The 20,682-nt window shown below is 40.6% G+C and overlaps 1 protein-coding gene across 2 annotated transcripts in view; it reads left to right on the top strand.

The window, feature by feature from the left end:
- MID1 (midline 1) overlaps positions 1–20,682 on the top strand; it is a 388,352-nt gene that overhangs the window by 184,380 nt on the left and 183,290 nt on the right. The window contains exon 1 of one of the 2 annotated variants that reach the window (XM_037821568.1): positions 4,522–4,812. The exons of the other annotated variant lie outside the window; for it this stretch is intronic. The gene's annotated coding sequence lies outside the window, so the exon portion shown is untranslated. Of the gene's footprint in view, positions 1–4,521; positions 4,813–20,682 lie in introns of those variants that run through there. 2 annotated transcript variants of the gene reach the window in all.

Below are 20,682 nucleotides of genomic sequence, written 5' to 3'. Positions count from 1 at the left end.
TAGAAACTTGTTTCTTCTTTTGTGATTTCATATAAGAATTATGGAGGAGACTTTTTTTTTTTCCTGAGCAGAGAATCATGTTGTGTCAACTGAATTTAATTTCTCTCTTTATTTTCACTGATCACCTCAAACAGTGCTCTTCCAATTTTACTCTGCCCCCCATAAGTATAAAACAGCTAGATTTCTGGAACCTCTTAGAGGGAATAAATACTTTGGTCTCATAGTCCCCAAAGACTGTATGTACTGTATGCACTTGAACCAGCTGAGTAGGAAATTTCAGCTTAGATGTCATTGACTTGAGATGATGTGTCCTGACACATATTACCATGAAGTACATGAAATTGCTCACGTTCAACCATTTTTACATACACAATACTCATATCGTATGCTTGAACCTTGAGAACAGTGAGAGAGGGGCACAGGTACTGCTGACTGTCCTCCATGGATGCCATACATGCCCATGACCATCTACCCAGGAGGCTATGTTAGGTTGGCTGTGGCCTGTTTGTAACAAAATCCACCTGTAACTACTCAGGATCATTGTCTGTCTTTTTCCATGGCAGATGTGTTAAGATTACAACATCCCTTCAGGTAATGTTTATAAACAATGTTAATCTTAGACTAAGGAGTAGACTATCCTTTGGTGTAACAAGTTTGTTTACTGTATTTCCAATAAGCAGATTGAATCCTCACTTAATGGATAACTCCCAAAGGGCCACTTATTTAATCAGAAACTTTATTATTTGTAAATGAAAAAGAAGGCTTCTATTCATTTCCGCTGTTCCATTTTCTTAGGGGGTTTATGCATTATTTCTGGAGGCAGCGTATTTCAGGGCAAAAAGCAGAATGATTCTAACCCAAAATACATAGGTTTGATTCCCAGTACAGCTACTTCTATCATTAAGGCACTGGGTAATTTACGTTGCCTCAATGATCTTGTCTATTCATCCTTAACCTGATGATGAGAATACCTACCTTTTGGTATTTTGGTGGAGATTAAATGGTGTACATTTGTGATGTATCTGGCACAATGATTGGCTAATAGTAGGCACTCAAAAATGGTGTTTGCTAATGGCACCACCATTTGCATTCAGGTCCTGGTGCATAATGAGAAGGAGATAAAGACGACCACCAGCAGTCACTGTATCTCTTATGTGTGGAAGTGCTCTCGCCTGCACTACCAGAGTGTATCCTATTCCTCCTGGAGATCTTGCACCAGATAGCCGACAAGATGTATAAGTATATAAGATGCATGTTTGTGATGTGTGCAATGCTTTCATGTAAAAACATATATAAAAATATACTCTCACCAGTGCGTTGCTGAAGGTGAGTTTCTGTTTTAGAAAACTGGGGTTCCTCTCTCTTTCACTTTGACCTGGATGTTGCTTGAATGTGGGAGTATTGGGATGGGGATGGCCTTGTGCTTATTGTTTTCATCAGTACAGATTAGGTATCAAATTATGATAAAAAGAAAAAGATAACTTTAATAGTTTGATTTTCCACAAGGTTCTTTTCCCTTCCTTAATGTGGCAGTAGCAGCAGTCCAATTGGTCTCAATATCTGGGAGAAGACACACAGTGCATTTTGTTTTCTTTCCAAAAATATTTGTTGACCACCCCCTGTATGGCAGGTACTATGAAAGTGGCTGGCAGTGCAAAGATGACTACAACACCGTTCTTGTCCTTGAGAGTTTTATAGTTTAGTAGGACAGACTCAAGATTGTGTAATTATAGTACAGTGTGGACATGACACGGGAGAGGAGTATTGTGTTGTGCTCAAGCTGGTGCTGGACCATCTCCCTGTTGGGTACATCTCTTCCCAACTCGGTGTTCAATGTTGTCTAGTTGGTAGCTTACAGTTGGCAAAGTAGAGAATTTTTTAAATGCAATTTTATTGAGATACATTCACACAGCATAGAAACCATCTGAAGTATACAATCACTGGCTCACGGTTATCATCACATAGTTGTGCATACATCCCCATGATCAAATCTAGAAATTTTCATTACTCCAGAAAAGAAATACAAATAAAAAAGAAAACCCTAATTCTCCCATACTCCTTATCCCCGTCTAATTGACCCATAGTATTGGTGTGCTACATTTGTTACTGTTGATGAAAGAGTATTAAAATATTACTGTTAACTATAGTCCATAGTTTGCAATAGGTACATTTTTTCCCATATACCCCTCTATTATTAACTCCTTATAAGAGTATTATACATCTGCTTTAGTTCATGAAAGAACTTTTTAACATTTGTACAGTTAATCATGGAAATTGTCCACCACAAGATTCACTGTGTTATACATCCCCATGTTTTAACCTCCAACTTTCCTTCTGGTGACATACATGACTCTAAACTTCCCCCTTTCCACCACATTCCCACACCATTCAGCACTGTTACTCTCACAATAATGTGTTACTATTACCTCTGTCCATTTCCCAATGTTTAAGCTCACCCTAGGTGAACATTCTGCACATACTAAGCAACCACTCCCCATTCTTTAGCCCAAAGGAAAGATTTTACACTGTGGAAATCGGTAAAGGCTACTACAAATCTGGGCTCTTTTTTTTTTTTTTGAGAGCTGGTTGTTAAACACTTACCAGCACACCACTGGGTGTACCTAAACTGCTCTATGAGCATAGACAAGGGAAGGGATTAATTTGTTTGAGGGCATTCCAGGAAACAAAGAAAGAGGTGGTGACATTTGAGCTTGTACGATGGTGGGGGAGTATTCCAAAGGAAAAGAAACATGGATGAAACTTCCAAAGGGCCCCCTCTTTGAGAGAAGAAATCCCAGCCCATATTTAGCTTTGAGGCAATGATTACAGACGGCCAATACGCTTGTGAGAAGCTTCTATTGGAGGTGATATATGTACCAATATTTAACTCAAGTGATAGTTAATGGCAGTAGCCATGGGGCTGAGCAGATGCCCAGGGCAGGGGTAGGTGTGCAGTATTTCTCAAAGTGAATCAGAATCTTTTGTCAGGTGAAAAAGTCAGATTCCCAGGCTTTACCACCCCCACCCCCAAAAAACAAGCAAACAAAACGACTTACAGAATCAGATTCCCTTGGAACAGGGGTCTGGGGATTTGCATTTTTAAAGCTCTCTCCAGAAGATTCCTTGCATACTCAAGTGTGAGAACCAATATTTCAAATCCTGAAAATCAGCGGTTCTCAACCAGGTGTGAATGTGCCCTCCCGGAGGGACTGCTGCTGGCATCTAGTGGGTAGGGCCCAGGGATGCTGCTCAGTGTCCTGCAATGAATAGGACAGGACCTACAACAAAGAATTACCTGGCCCCAGATGTTACCAGTGCTACTTTTGAGCGACTGTGCTCTAAGTCATAGTGAGGGGCTCTGAAGTAAATACCAGAGGGGGACTGAAGTCAGTTTGTGTCCCTGATGTGGGCCCTTAGACTGCCGAGGTGGGGGCTGGGCTGGGGTTAGGGACCTCCAGGTCCAGCTATAGGGCTGCCGGCTTTCATAGAACTGGGCAGGGCTCACCATGCAACACTGGTGAAGTTGTTGATTCGTCATTTGCAGTTGTTTTTTTTTTCCCCCCTTCTGGTACTACAAATTTAAAAATGTTTATTGAATTATTCTCACAAAACGTTGGCCATTTCTTTAGGAAAAAACATATGCCACTGGTTCTATGCAAAGTAGTCATTGCTTGACTCATAGTTTCCTGAAATGGAAAAGATTTATCGTTTACATGGACTTGAGAAAGCCAACTTTTGAAATTCTTTTTAAGTCTGGGTTCTGCAAAAGCCCCTCCAATCCCGCAGACGCGATGTTCCGCTCTTCCCTTCTTCCCTTGAGCAAATTCAGCTCTGCAACCTTGCAGGTGAGGTGAACCATAGTGAGGATAAATGGGCTTTAAAAAATTTTTTTTTTCTTAACCAAACTTCAGTGTTTATTGTGCTTTGGGCCCTCAACAGATAAAAATTCTTGTTCATTTGCTGCATGTTAACAGACTTATGTGTGCATCCCTATCAAGATTGTTTTCTTAGAGTAGATATACAGTTAATCTATATGGAAATGAGGTGGGTAACGCCCTCCTTGCTTGATTGTCTGTTTCAGTTAAGGTGTTATGCATAACAATTGGCTTTCCTCCCTAGTGTCTTTGCAAAAGTAGCTAATTCAGTGCAAGTTGCCCTTTTAAAAATCCAGTTGGGTTCTCAGTGTTGAACTTCTCGGTTGAAATAATTCTGCACCTTCCAAATGTTTTAATGCTTTGCGGGAGCTCGTAAAATGCAAGGATTTAAGGCCTGAAGTTAGTTAAGCTCTGAGCAGACCCAGAGCTGTTAGATAAGAATAGGGCTCATCCCTTACAGCCCAAATGGACTGCCGGCTTTGCAGCGAGAGACGTTGCTTCCAGCTGCTTCCAGTCATTTAAATCCTGAAAGCTCTCCTAATCCTCCTGGAAGCAGCCTTTCTGGTTTCCAGGGCCCTCCCCTTTCTCCTGATTGGTGAGGCAACTCGGGAGCCCACGCCAGCCACCTACGACGTCCCTGAGACCTGATTTGAAATAAGAGCCAGGCGCTCCTCCTTTCCCTGCGCCCGACTTTTCATAGGCTGGGAGAGAAAAGGTTGAGAAACTTGACATTGTCTTGGGCAGATTGCGTGTAGCAACAGATCAAAGAAAAAGAGGAAGAAAACGTGCTCCTTGCTGCTCATGGATTTCGCCTAGTGCTGCTTTTGTCTTGCGGGCTTCTGTTGGTTCTGGTGTTTCATTCTTTAAGACCGAGGCGTGGGCCTAAATGCAGCTCACTTCCTGCCGGATGGATCATGGAATTCTAAACATGAAGCAGGTAAGCTGCTGCTGCTCAAGAAGGGGGGGGGGGGGCGCCGCTCGGACCCCTGGGGTCTGTTACTCCAGAGAGTTTGCTCAATTAGCAGATGCCTGCTTAAGTTGATAAAGGTGGGCATGAAGACAGTGCTGTACTTTCTTAAGGGAACCAAAGAACAGGTTTCTTGAGGTCCCCCCCCATCCCGGTCCTCACCCCCCTCCCCATTTTTGCTTCTTGTGGTGGTTGGTGATGTCAGACAGTCATTGTAAAGGGCATAAAAGCAGTTTGTCGAATATGTAAGTCAATTCCAGTTTGCGGTCGCTGGAATGTATTGTGCAGGACCTATCTCCTGCTTTTAGCCTGTATCTGATGCTTTGGGTTAGACTAAAGACAACTGAATATCCTGAAAAAGAATTACACGGGGCCGCTTATCTCATTTTGGTTTCTCATTCTGAGCCCTCACTGTGTTTATGGCTGAGAAGGTGGAAGCTAGCCTGAAATGGTCACAGACAGACCTCCCCAAAAATGCAGATTTGCTTTTCTATTCTAGCAGTTTTGAAACTATATTGCTTCTGGACATGAGAAAAGAGTCCTGAGAGTATTGACTGGAGAAAGGGCTCGGGGATTACTTAATGAGTAAAAAGAAAGAATTCTAAAGGAGCACCTTCTTCCATGGCTCTGGGGCATGATGATAAAATTCCTTATCGGCCCTGGCACAGGTTCATAGTTTTGCCTTTAAGAAAAGAGAAGAAAAAAAGTGGGCATACAAAGTCAAGAAGAGGGTGTAATTCACAATTCGATCAAAATTACGGAAGAATCTTAGGTTAATATTTAAATATAAAGATCAATACCCATATAAAAGGAAGACCAGACTGGAAATACATACCAATAGGCTGGCCAGGCAGAAACTTACAAAAGAAGTAATGTTGCTTTAGCCAGTTGTGCGTAAAGCGGGTAGGAAAAGTTAACATCTCTATTGTCACCAGAAAAACTCTTCGCTTTTTCTTCCCTAAGTGGGTTTGGCACCCATGCACCCTGCACACTTTGGCAGAAGCTATTTGCATAGGAAGCAAACCTTCCGTTCAGGTCCGGGGGGCCAGGGCTTTGGAACTTTCTGTCCCCTTCCCTGCAGCGTCAGGAGGTGAAGCAGAGCCCCCACTGAATGGTCAAGCGCAACGACCCTTCTGCCTTCTTGGCCCCTCACTTGCTCCCTAAGGAAGCGTGCTTGGTCAGTTTGGGTGAGTGCAGAAAAACACTTTTGGACTAGCAAGCGGCGTTTGGCTTGAATGAGTTTCCCGTGTCTTACTGAGACTGTTGGGTAGAGGCTCAGTTTCTTACGTTCTGAAAACTCATTATTTTTATGTCAGGCAATCAGATGGGGTGGGAAAAAGGAGCAAGAAGCCCAAATGAAAAGGATTTAAAAGGAAAAAGAGGAACACAAAACATTTTGGAAAAGGGTCCTTGGCTTGAACAAAGAAGTCATTTGATCCTGTGTGTGGCCACCTGTCCTTTCTTCGGTATCTGAGCTCAATTTTCCAAATCCCTGTTCCCACACAATTCCTCTGGAATGGTGGCACTCCCCACGCCTGATGCCAAAGTCATGCTGTCCTGAGCTTGGCATGGTTTTTTCCCATGCATAGCTTGTTGTGGCATTAACGTGAAATTGGAAAGCTGCCCAGTACTGAAGTTTCACGGGGTGACGGTACATATGTAGCAACTCCTTAGATATCTAATGACTAGGTAACTTTTTATCCTACAACTCTGTGTGTCTAATATTTTTCTGACCAATTCGGTATTTGAAAAGGAGTATGGAATGGGAAGAGGAGAAGGGAGTGGGGGCGGGAGAGGATCGTTGCTGATCCAAAGAATCGGGACAGCCCAGCGTTTCAGGAATCTAACACATTGTCCCACGACAGCTAGAACAAGAATGTCCGGGGTGGGGGGGGAGCGAGATGGCGGTGTTATTGGCGTGGGTTAATCCTAACTTTATTTGAGTTTCTGACTGTTGTGTCCAGGCAGGATGAATCACACCCACCAGCCAATTTGTCATCTCAGCCCTGCAGCCCCGGCTGGATTTGCAGGGTTAGCAATCAAACAGACCTGTGTCATCAGCTCAGCGATGAAATTTAATCTCACGCTGATGGGTGATCCATCCCTGGGGCTGCACAAATGCCCAGCGATGGTGTGGCTGCCCAGAAGAGACCCAGCCACCAACTAGTTACAGTGGCTGGCCAGAGATTGCCAGCAGAGTCAGAAAGCTGCCTGACCTGGCAATGAGGTTCAGAGGGGCTTGGGGCTCTGGCAGGTTGGCCAGAAAAGAACAGGGTGGAAGGATGATATTCTTTGAGGGTTGCCAAGGCCGTGCTGAGCGAGACCAAAAGAAAAGTGTAAACCCAATTTGAAAGTTTGGGCCAACCTTCCCACCACTCTGATTATAAATGGGCAGCTTTCCTGAAACTTCCTTGAAAAGGAATTTGTTGTGTTCCCAGGCGAAAAGAGGAGGCATGGCCACCTGTTCTAGAAGCCAGGCCAAAAACAACAGGTTTGCCTGTGGCATTTCTGCAACTGCAGAGATCCTCCCCAAATGGCGAGACATCCATTGTCACTATACATGAGAAGAAAAAATCATTCCTTCTTGAGCTGGGGGAAAAAAAAGAGAGAGATCAAATCTCCAGACAAAATTGCCTACCAGGCATATTTCATTTTTTAAACATGCTGATAACTTTGGACAAAACTCAAAGAGACAAGGGTGCACACCCTATCTCTGATGAACTAAAGCAAGTCATTACGGTGGCCTTTAATGTGAAGGGGAAAAATAAGGTAGTTAGCTAAGTACTGCTAAATTCTTCCCAGGCTGGGACGCTGCAGTTTCAGCCCTTTCAAGGAAGCTGTGGCTCAGTGTGATTAGCCTGTTTTGCATTCTTTAGGCTGGACTTAAAATGCCCAAGGACATCTGGTTTAATAATGACAGTCTTTGTATTAATCTTTCCTCTGAGGATTAGAAAGTCCTTTACAAACATGATCTCTTTATTCTCTGCCACATCCCCAGGAGAGAAGGAGGTGGCAATTCGATCCTCATTGAACAAATGGTGAGGCAAGGCAGAGAAAGGTTAAGTACAAAGATACAGAGCGAGTTAAGGGCGAGTCTGGGGAAAGACCAGTGAAACCTTGTGCCCACCCAGAAAAAATACCTGGGCAGGCTTGGGATCACACATGATATTTGAGGGATTGAAACAGAACCGCTCCAGCCACGTCCTTTTTCTTATCACTCTGCAGCTGGCACATAGTGTCCCCAGTAGGGTTTATGGCTTCTTTTGTTTGAAAGTCAAGCCTTTGAAGAGCTTAAAAGGCATTTCTGTTCTCATTTGTCACAACATTGAGATCAGGCAGCTTTTATGACATCTAATAGGAAGATACTGTAACTAACCGGAATTTTAAATATATAACTGACAATGTTCCCTTTTCAACAGATGTTTTAAGTTTTTGCACATGGTTTGTAGATCCCAATAGCCTTGACATAACACTAGCATTTTAATTTCTTCTCTGCCGAGCTCCCCTTTTCTGGAAATGTTAGTCCTAAGACTTCTGGCAACTTAAAGATCCTTATGAGTCATTTTGAAATTATTATTTTTTTGACTTGGCTTTTCCTTGCCGTTTGTTTTGAGGTGTAGTTGTAGTTTGCTCAGTTATGGACTGTATGGACTATGAGCAAATCCGTTAATTGGTAGCTGCATGCTATCCGCAGACATTCCAGCAAGTTTTAAGTTTACGGGTGTACGTGGATCCTCTTCTGGCTTTGATCCCTTGTGTGGTAAATAGACATGCAAGGTAGCTATGGCAACCTGGGCTATTGGTGAAAGCGGGGGATTTGGTCACTGGACAAAGAATAGTTGTTTCAGGAGAAAAAGGTGGGGCCATATTTTTAATGCACATGATTTGAGGGTCACAGTTCATCCAAATCATCTGGGTTTTTCTGGATAGGCAAAAAAGAATAGGCTACTAAATGAAACCAGAGTATTTTGCATATGTAATTTAGATTCTTTTCATTCAAGAGGTTGCTGCTTTCAAAAAGCAACATATAAAATGAAAAGAAAGCTCAGGATATTATCATCAGCATCTGTGTTGCACTTAGTGTGAATGTTTTTGTTTCCAAAACTTAGTGGGGACTTTAAAAGAAAGGCCGTGATGAGATTGGGAAGTGTGCATTTCAGTTATCCGCCTGCAGAGGTCAGGCTTGAAGCTTCTATGGCGGAAGGCTGGGCAGTGGGACTCCAGGAAGCTGAAGTTAGAGCTAGAGAGAAAGGCACTTCCTATTTGCAATGATTAGCTAGCGATTCTTTAATCTTGTGATAAAACCTACTATGAAAACAATATTCATTCAAGGAAGAGACTGTCAAAAATGCTGTGATTAAAGAGGGGCAAAAAGCCAAGTCAAACAGGGATCCAATCTTCATTTGGATCTGGGACAGTTTATCAAGAAAAATCTTTCAGGCTCATGATCAGTACTTTTATTTCACAAGAAACTCACCTCAGGGGTTTTGTTCTAGAAGATTGTTCGCCTCGTTTTATGAACAGGCATGTTCTAGAAATTTCTTTAAACAAAAGGACAAAATATTTGGAACCCATCAGGAGCTGCAAGATTTTTTTTTCCTCCAGAGGAAAATATTCCATTGATATAAGAACAGGATGGTTAATGTTCTACAGAAGATTGAGGCTCTGAAAAAATGCTTAGAGGGGACTTTCCTGAAAGAGACCTAAGAATTTATCTATTCGGTGCTATAAAAGAGAAGTTCTGGGTAAAACAGGCAAGGAAATGGAAGAGGTGCTAATCATGTGTAGCATAAGTGAATGTAAGTTATTCCATGGGCAAAACGCCTGCTCATTTATAGCTATATTTCTATGAATTTAGAATGCTCTTGAAAAGTTGATGGGATCCAAAACTTTATTGATTTTAGGTGGTTTGAGAAATGGTTTGTCATTTTGAAAATTAAGTTAATGTTTCCCCATATTTTCTCAGTAGAGAAAAATAACTTACATAGGCAGTCTCCAGTGTAGGAAAACTTTATGCTCTCAAACTTTGCAGTTTGCGACCCAGAACAATTTCCAGTGAGAAATGCTGCCATGATTGGGGCCTTCTAAAAACATTATTTCAAAAAATAATCACTCTGATTAATACAAGATTAAGTTCTGAGTTTTAGGGACATGCCTCCATGTTATTCAGAATGGAACCATTGAAGGAGAAAGAGTTGCCATACTTTTGATGGCAGGCCAGTCTTGGCAAAATTTGAAACAGGGAAAGCTTCCACTGGTTTCCACCTTTCTTTCTCCATCCTTCGAATACTTTCCGGGTCCTGCTGGGACACCTCTCCAGGCCTGCCCTAAATGCAGTGAGTTGAGTGTCCATAATTGGCTGTCTTCCCACCCTCTCCTCCCTCACCTCCAAACCACACTCATCTCCTCTAGACAATGGTCTCAACCAAGTGTTTGGAGAGAAGCAATATGGATTGAAGCTCTTAACACTTTAATCCTCAGGATTAATCTTTAATTGGAGAAATTTCAAGCAGTGGGGCCTGGAACTGCACAAAACCCTGATTGTCCTTTCAGGGACAGTATTTGGGGGCAGGATCGTGCCTTTGGCATACAAGACTTGCTCGTGTGTCTGCCTGTGGGTCAGATCTCTTCACTTGTTCTTTTCACAGCTTCCCTGCCTGACCTGGACTCACTGGGGTTCCTTGCAAGTGACAGCCAGGGAACCACAGTGGGGGGCTGGGGGGCAAGTGACAGGTAAGGAAGACATTTGTGGGTTTAGGGCATTTATAAATGGGCTCTTTGTAGGCTGAGCACAGTCTATTTGGTTAAGAATAAAAGGAAAGGAAATAGCTGGAGCTTCCTCATATCCATACAATATTTGAGACAGTGTGCGTATTTCCAGTTAATGGTTTGCCTTGCCCATCTTTAGAATGAGTTACTCAAGAGCAAGAGTCACATCTTCATTATGTTTGAATTCTCAGGCCCAAGCAAGGGGCCTGGCACACGAAAGAAATCATTATATGTTTTATGGGTGCATGCTAGGTGAATTTGAGGAGGAAAGAAGAATGGGAAATGCTCAGCAGATCAGAGAGGATGTGAAAAAGCAAAGGCATTAAAAGGGCAAGGGAACAGCAAGGACTGAAATAAATTGATATGAGAGAAAGATTAACTTATGCTGTGATTGCTTAACCTCATGGTCCATTCAGTTTTATTCTGGGTGTCAACACGACCTAGAACACAGAATGGAACATGGCAAGCAGTTTGGCTTATGTTCTGCTTGATGGGGCTGTAGAGATGATTCAGAAATGGAGCCTGCCTTCCAAGAGCTCAAAGCCTAATAGAAAAGACAGAATCTGCTGCTTGCCCTTGTTGAGTCCCGCCTGATTCTTTTAGGCCTTTGGCCCATGTGCAGCTGGTTTATTTTGCTGGTGAGTGGCATGCCCAAGGTCACTCAGCAAATGAGAGATTACTTCATGCATATGGCGGCCACATTTTCAACAGCGAAATTCAAGACACATGGCTGTACAAAGCATTTTTACTGGTTCTGGGTGTGACAGACCCTCTGAGAGTTATAGTTAAAATGAAATAGAAATTTCTGAGACCTTTAATGGTTTATGGAGACAATGGGACAAATACATTTCCAGAAGGTCTTTGCAGGAGACTTTCCCAAACAATTAGGAAGAAAGGAGTTGTTTGTGGATGAATTCAATTCATTGAATGCCCTGCTAAATTAGCAATAGCTGGAAAAATGGCCAGATAAAGCAATATATAAATGGAAGGCATCACCAAATATTAGAAATTTAATTGTTTACACAGAATCAAGTCTCCTATAGGAGATACATAAGGAATTCAGACGAAAAGTATTGGTTAAAAGTTTAACATTTGAGGGTTGAAATTGTAACAGAAAAATGCTTTACCCTCCACTAGGGAGCAAGGTATGATCAAGGTCATATCTAGAACCTAAGTCTACTGGACTCCCCATCCAGTTCTCTTTTTACTGTCCTACATGCCTTCTAGGAAGATATAATCTGGACTCGGGGGAGGGGGTGTGTGTGTGCCACTCACTGTAATTTAATGAGCTAATAAATTCCAAGACACTTTGAATGGGTTGATGGTTTATCAAGAGCCGAGTCAGGAAAGACAGTATCACCTTTAGGAGAAAATATGATCCCAAAACACCCCAATAGTCAAATAGTGTATATTTCAGCTTTTTACTACTTTTACATATATATTCTTTGTTCTAATTTTAGAGAAGTGTGAAAATAGAGTAAAAACTGGGAGCATTGTGTGATGCAGAAGAAAGTTTGGAGACTGAGTTGAATCATTTTTCTACAAATTAATCAGCTGTGCTTTGCAGAAATAGTGCCGCAAAGTGAAAACAAACAAGAGAGAATAAAATGGGGGTTTTCTAGTCAACATGATGGGGAAAGTAGAAGAGAATAATTGGATATTCGGTGAGTGATTGAGTCAAGTTCCTTTTCAGCAGTCAATGTTCAAAGGGAATTTCTAAGAGATACTGATGCTGCTGCCCTTTTTGAGATGGCTGGGAGTGAAAGAGGGGAAAATGTCATCATATTTGAGAGGAGTGTGACTTTCTCAGTAGATGAAAACATGATAGTAGCCTAGTAAATAATGAATATTTATTGCTTCATCCTGGAGGAGACACCTCCTGAATATTGTCCCGCTTTCTAACATTTCAGCTGTCAGAATTGAATAGTTCACATGTAAACGACATTGTTTCCTTTTAACTAACAAAGAGTGATAAGACATGAATTGTTCTTGACAGCCCCGAACACTGATAACAGAAGACAGTAATGCCTGCAGACCCAGGCTACATGGTAAAATTCTGGGAGCAAAAATGTTTATTATGTTAGGCCATCGTGCTTTGACCTAGATTTGCTCTTCTGCTTGGAAATTATGTCAGTATGAGTTACATCACCCTCACGGGTGAGCAATTTCACATTCTTGTTTATTTCTGTGCCATATTATTAGTTTTATGTATGCAGTTCTGACCTCCAAGAAGCCAAACTAATCTCATTGACTTGCATTTTCCTTTTGAAATGAATCTTCTGCATGATAAAGAAGATTTTATGTATAACAAAACAATGTGAGATGCTGTCTTCAAAGGCTTTCATTTCTCCGTGGTCGGGAGCCACTGCCCTCCTCGAAGTTGGGGCTCCAAGAGACCATCCAGTTTTCTGCTGATAGAATTAGTCTTCCTTTGTCTTCTGGGGATGAAATAGATTGCCGGGCCTGGGACTGCCTTAGAGTTAAGTACCAGAAACATATAGCAGTGAGCACTTCTCTCCTGGACACAATGGTTGATAAGATATTTCCCAGCCCATCATCTGTAAGTTTGCCCATCCATATTTCTGCTTTCCTTATTCATCCAACAGAAACAGGCTTTAACATATTTTTCCTGTTTAACATTTTTATTGAATAATTTTCAAATGAATTATTTCCTCAGTTGATTTCAAACATATTCCCCCCCCCCGCACCCCCGCCATTTAATACTTTATATCACTTGGGGAAAGAACTATTTAATTCTTTTTATACATTTATGAATTCTAATCTTCAAAGAGCACTGAGTTGTTCCAATGATCAACTTACATAAAATTTACAAGTATAATTTGCTACCAAAAGGCCTTGAATGGTTTTTGGTGCTCATGTTTTGGCATTAGTTATTAACAATTGTAATCAGGCAAAAGTCCACAAGAATGAATATATATATATTTTTTCATGGTTCCTCTTCAAAGATCTACCATTTGCTCTTGTTTTCTAATGAAAGCTTTGAAGGTTAAAAATCCCTTTGTTGTTGGCTCCTCTGCAAATCCCCTCTCTGAATGCAGAAAACATTGAAGGAGTGAAGACTTAGACATATTCCCTTCAAAGCACAACTAAATCAACTGAATTTTAACCAGGTAAATTGCTGATTAGCTTTGGACCATTTAAAGAAAGAGCATGAAAGTAATTGGGATAGACACAATTCCTAACCACGTGATCCCAGTGGGCTTCAAACATTGTTTGAAACAGTCAACTCAGAGTATTGTATTTCATGTCTGATCCTTATGCTAATTTGAATACTACCATCCTGAAGACAAACTTCTTGAGAAGAGTTCTTGAATCCCTAATTGGTATATAAACAGTGTCACTACTAAGCTGCCAGAAGTTGTGAAATATGCTGTGTGTCTCTTATAGCGATATCCATTTCCAAGTTGACGCTAGACTACCAGCAATTTTTCTGATTGCCGTAGGCAGATAGAAATATGTTTCTCTCATCTTACATAAATAGTAGCCTTCCGAATACACTATGCTGCACGCTGATTGTTTTTCACTTTGCAATTTTTCTCGGAGATCTTTTTGTAGCAGTGCATATTGAGCTTCCTTATTTCATTTTTTTTTTAAACAACTGTATAGCATTCCTTGATGGGAATGTACCATAATTTATTTAACCTGTCCCCTAACTGGTCACTTGGGTTGTGTCTAATCTTTTGCTATTAAAACAGTGCTGTCCCAGAAACCTCATATATACAACAGTTTATGTGGGGACAAGTGTATCTGTATTGTAAGTCCCTGGAAGTAGGATTGCTGGGTCAAAGGGTATATGCATTTTCTAATTTCGATAAATACAGTAAACTTGCCTAACCAGCATGTACGGGAGGGCCTGTGCCACCAAAGCCTCATCACAGGGTACACGGTCCGACTCGTGAATCATTACGCTTCTGATGTGTGAAAGGAGGTATCTCTGTATATCTTTGTTTTGCATTCTTCTTTTAAGTGATGCTGAGCATCTTTTCATACATTTAAGAACCATTTGCATTTCTTGTGCAATGTCTGTTCACATCCTGTGCTTGGGATTGTTTTTGATATTCATTTTTAACCTATTTATAATCATTCACTAGAGTAACATATCTTGTTGACTGCTCCCAAGTATGTTGAAAATAAGGTGAAGGTGAGTTTCTGTAGTAATGTAGCTAACTCTAAAGAGCTGATGTGAATGGAAGTAGTGACTAGTTTGGGGCAAACATTCATTCCTCTGAGAGAGTCTAGGTCTCTAGGCATCTACTCTTTAGCCAATGAATGTCAAGGGGCCCAAGTTTATAAAGCAAAAAGAGCCTCCAAAGTGTCAAAAGCTGACTGCTGATGGCTTAATTCCAGGAGCTCATGTTGTTAGCACTTGGTTGTTGGAATGAAGACAGTTTTCCAAGGAATTGAGGGTTCTGCTTGAAATACCCAAGACCCTGGAGAAGTCTTTGAGGAAATTGTCTTCAGTCTTCCTCTCAGATACTAAATATCAGGGCACTTCATTTGTAAGAGTGGGTTTAATATTTCTGCACATTGGGATGGCTTCTTGAGGACCAGGGGCTTTATGAACAAGACCAACTAGAGAACAGTTGCATGAGTCTGAGTTTTCAAGGTATGTTTATTCTTTTATAAGGAAAACAGTTTAATGTGTATGAATACACACAAGCATTTTTCATTTTGTGGTAATGATCCCATCATTTAATCATGTGCAATTGCAGCTACCTCCTCTGTAAAGTAGGAATGATATTGGTACCTATGTTATAAGGTTGTTATGAAGATTAATAGGTTAGAATGGCATCTGGGACAGAAGAAGTATGTTCTGGTTTGCCAATGCTGCCATTATGCAAAATACCAGAAATGGATTGGCTTTTATAAAGGGGGTTTATTTGGTTACATGGCTACAGTCTTAAGGCCATAAAGTGTCCAAGGTAAGGTATCAATAATTGGGTACCTTCACTGGAGGATGGCCAATGGCATCCAGAAACCTCTGTTAGCTGGGAAGGCACGTGGCTGGCGTCTGCTCCGGAGTTCTGGTTTCAAAGTGGCTTTCTCCCAGGGCGTTCCTCTCTAGACTGTAGCTCCTCTTCAGGATGTTGCTCTCAGTTGCTCTTGGGGAGTTTGTCCTCTCTTAGCTTCTCAGGAGCAAAATCTGCTTTCAAAGGCCATCTCCAAAATGTCTCTGTAAGCTGCAGCTCCTGTCTCAGCTCCTGTGCCTTCTTCAAAGTGTCCCTCTTGGCTGTAGCAAGCTCGCTCCTTCTGTCTGAGCTTATATAGTGCTCCACTAAACTAATCACAGCCCACGCTGAATGGGCAGGTCCACATCTCCATGGAAATTATCTAATCAGAGTTATCACCTACAGTTGGGTGGGCCGCATCTCCATGGAAACACTCAAAGAATTACAATCTGATCAACACTAATATGTCTGCCCACACAAAATTGCATCAAAGATAATGGCATTTTGGGGGACATAATACATTCAAACCAGCACAAAGTACTACACACATTTGTGTCAATAAGTTATAGAGTGGTGGTTGTCAAGAATTGTGGAGGGTCTGAGGCCATCCTACGTAAGCTGGCAGATTATTTGACCAGTGTTTCTTGAATGCTGGCGGAAGATATGAGACTCTTGGGTCAGTGCCAAAGGACTTTATTACCTACAGCACAACAAGAAGTACGAGCATCATGTTCACATTGGTTCTCCTTGCCCACTGTTCCCAGGGTGGTAGGTTTGCCTCGCAGTTGAGGAATCCTGAGCTTAGGGAACCTGCATCTTTTATAATGGACAGTCAGCATGCCTGCCCATTGCTCTGTACGGAAACACTAGCTCTATTTTCCAAGGCTGTTCACTGTACAAAAGTCCTTGAAAAGAGAGTTCTGAACAAAGGCAATCAGTGCCTGTGCTCATAAGATGTGCAGAAATGTAAGAGATCCGTGGAGAATTGTCGCCTGAGAGGAGTTCAGTGAAGTTTCTTTCACCGTTTGCTCTTCAGAGCCCTGAGAGTTCCACAGAGCCGCTCAGGGCAGGAGGAGGTTATTGCACAGATACAGGAAGGGGGAAGAGGTGAGGAGGCAATTGTCACCCTCCAATCCCCCACCATTTCAAGAAGAAGTCCTATGTTTTTCTTATGCTTTTCTATTCTTCCAAAATACTGAGCTTTGGTTATGATTTTCTTTGAACAAGGCATGTTTCTTGGAAAAAAAAAAAAAAAAAACCTGATCTAGTACAACAATGTTTGCACATTATTCTGACAATGATAAAACTATTTCTTATAAAGAGATTCACTACAGGCAGAGATTGGGATGCCCAATGTCAGAGATCCTTGGGTTAGGACCTCCATTTGCCATTTCCTGGCTCTGTGATTCTGAGTTGATTGCTTACACCTTCCAAGTTTCCTGATGTGTAAAGTGGAAATGCTATGCCCAACTCAGAGAATTTGTGTGATGATTAAATGAAGAGCAGTATATAAAACACTTAGTGTGTCGGTTACATCAGGCACATAAGAAACGTTAGGTTACCTTCTCTTTTTCTGGGAACAAACTAAAAGTTTCAGAGAAGTCGGGGTTTTCTGGACATTTCTACCTGTTAGCCTTTGAATGAATGCACAAGCACACATAAAAGCATGACTGTATGCATACATTTACATACCCAGGGGAATAATGGGTTACGTGGATGTAATGATCTAGAGGTAACTCTTAGGAAATCTGGGTGTGTGTGTGTGCATGCATGCAGATATGTGTATATATGCATAAGTATAAATACCCTTGTAATGTGTGAGAAAACTGTATTTATTGCTAAAACATATCTACCTTTAAAGGACACGTTTTTAATATGCTAAAATAGCAGCAAATCTCTTTCATGGACACAGTCACTTCAGTAGTTATTAGTTTTCATAACAAGGCAGAAAAGCATTTCTTCCTCATCTATTTTATTCTTTACATTGGTTAAATTCTTTTGCAATATTACACACTTTATGTTTACAACTATACTCAGAAATGAAATTACATTTATACTCAGGTTTACGTATTTATATCTGTAAAGCAACAACAAAAAAAGTCACAGACTAGTAAATACAAAAGATAGAAATGGAAAAGAATGCATTTTAGAGGCAATGATGCTGAGTGTTGCCACTACCAAGAGCTAAGAACATAACTGGCCAAATCTACAACTGTGAATGTGACCATTTGGATGTTACTGTTTTCCAGTGCTCTGCTGGTATAGAAACATGTAATTTTTAAAAAAATAGTTAGTGATTCACAGGAAGTTTCCCAAAAAATGTGCAAGGTCCCATTCACCCTTCACCCAATTTACCTCAACGGTCACATCTTGCATAACTGTAGTATAATATCACAACCAGGAAATTGACGTTGGTTCAATCCATAGAGCTTATGCAGAGTTCACCAGTTATACATGCACTCATTAGTGTATGTGTGCACGATTTTACCTCGCGTGTACAGTCACATAACCACCACCATGATCAACATACAGAACTGTCCCATTACCACAGGACTCCCTCGTTCTACCCCTTTGTAGCCACTCCTACCTCTCCCTTCATCCCTAACCTCTGGCAACCATCTGTTTTCTTTCTCTATAATTTTGTCACTTCAGGAATGATATATAAATGGAATCATAAAGTATGTGGCTTTTTGAGATTGGCTTTTTTGTGTGTGTGTGGATGGATCCAAGTTGTTGCGTGTATCAATAGTCTGTTCCTTTTAATTGCCGAGTAGCATTCTAAGGTACAGATAAACTACCATTCGTTTAAACATTCACCTTGTTGAAGGACGTTGGGGTTGTTTCCAGTTTTGAGATTGACAAAGTTGTGATGAAGGTTTATGTACAGGTTTTTGCGTGGCCCTAAGTTTCCATTTCTCTGGGATAAATGCCCAGGAGTCAGATTGCAGGGTCATATGGGAAGTACATGTTTAGTTTTGTAAGAAACTGCCAAACAGTTTTCCAGAGCGCCTCTACCCTTTTACATTCCTACCGGCACTGTAGGAGTGATCCAGTTTCTCCGTCTTCTTACCAGCCTTTGGTGTTGTCACTTTTTTATTTTAGCTATTCTAATAGGGGGTGGGTAATTCTTGGTTGTGGGAGGCTGTCCCATGTGCTGTTGGATGTTTGGCAGCATCCCTGGTCTCGACTCTCTAGATGCCAGGAGTATCACTCTCCAAATCATGGAACCCAAAAATGTCTCCAGACATTCAGCCAAACTCTCCTTGGGGGGCAAAATGCCCCCACCCTCTTTGGAGAAGCACTGGTCTAGCAAGAAGAGAAGGAGGATCTGGGCTTCAAGTGAGCTTGCTAGGTTGCTGAAAATTGAGAATCTCCTTGCCATACAGGGCAGGTTTGGGTGCCCACCTGGTCACTTGTGATAATTACTAATTTCCTTAAATGTTTTTGCACATTATGGCTGAAGATTAATGGTTAATGGAGAAAGGTAATCAGCTCTTGTTTCTTTCTTCTTTAAGAGTTTATATTCCTCACTGCTTTAAACTACATATTGAACACATGCAATTTAAATTTATTTTTCATGCAAACATGATTTTATTTTGCATTGATATTTTTCACTTATATTGGATATCATTATTATTTTAACCAGAAATCAATTCACTCTACAAAATGAGGTGTATCTATACATGAATTGAGAAGGTTATAGAGAAACTGGCACAATTCCTGGATCTTCCTCTGATTTAATATAAGATTTTCTCTTTAAATTCTCTAATGGTAGGAGTTGCAAAGAACTCCAAAACAGGCAAGAGATATATGATAGTTTCTTTAAATTTAAATTATGCTTAAATGGTAAAAATAAATATATTTTATTTTATGAAATTGTAAAAAAAAATTCCATATTTTCTACTTTATATTATGGGATAAAAGTAATATATCCTATTTTACTATTGTTATATTTTAATATAGACATATATTTTCTCTATTTCAGAATTAAAATAGTTTGAAAATAGTTATTATTTGAAATACTGTAAGTATATTCTTATCTGTGTTAGAATTAAAATATGTATCTCATTTATATGTGAATTATAAATTAGAGACGAGATTAAATAACCTCATGTCAAAAAGAAAATATTCATATGTGAGTTATAGATTCTAAATTCCACTTTTATTTTTCATCTGCCACTCATTTTCTTAGTAATAGAATATCATTTGTTATGGTGGACCCTAAGATTCTGACAGTAGTTATCATCAACTCACCGCTATCTTACAGCCCTGCCTATAAAATGCACGATAGCATTCGATTATGAATCCCCCAGGAACGCCAGGCCGGCCCAGGAGGCAGCTTGCCTTTCTCAGTAATACAGATTGATAAGTTGCCTCGAGGTTTCGTTATTTCTAGACAAAGGTGTCTGCTGAACTGCCCTTGCTCCTTTTCATGGGTTTGTGATCCCAGCTCAACTCAAGTGGCATTTAACTACAACAGAGACTCTTGGGAATTTATGAGTTTTAACAAGAAAATTTACCAGAAAAATACCCTGAAATACAAATTGACCTCTAAACTAGTATACTGCAATGGCACATGTATTCATTTCATAGCGTGACAAGCAATATTCAAAAATGCTTTGAAAATGCTTTACTCCATTTTTTAAAAATGCCCAAAGGGATTTGTAGATTATGTTGAGAGAAGGCTTTGGAGGAAGAAACATTATATCCATATGAACCAGGAAAGTGATCCCCCTTTGTTTATAGGATTATAGAGAGGAATTTTTATGTATAAAGTGAGAATATAAATTACCTGCATAGGCTAAAATCCCCTTTCATTGTAGGAAATGATACAAGTTTTATTTATATAATATTCTACCAGAAAGTCTCTACAAAGTTATAATACTATAACTTCATGCATCTTTCATGTAGCTTCATTTGAGATCTAGGTTATAATAATATCATGCACACTTCTATTTCCTACAGAGTCCACTTTTTTTTTTTTTTTTTTCCCTTTCTCTCATGGGAGTCAGTTCCCATTGTTTATTATTTACAGTATTAGAAAATAATTATATATGTGTATATATATGCAACATTCCTATCAGGTTGTTTCTTGGGGTCT

This window comes from Choloepus didactylus, chromosome X (assembly GCF_015220235.1).
Source record: "Choloepus didactylus isolate mChoDid1 chromosome X, mChoDid1.pri, whole genome shotgun sequence".
Classification (NCBI taxonomy): domain Eukaryota; kingdom Metazoa; phylum Chordata; class Mammalia; order Pilosa; family Megalonychidae; genus Choloepus; species Choloepus didactylus.
Note: the sequence above shows the minus strand (reverse complement) of the source record. Positions and strands in the feature narration are given on the sequence as shown.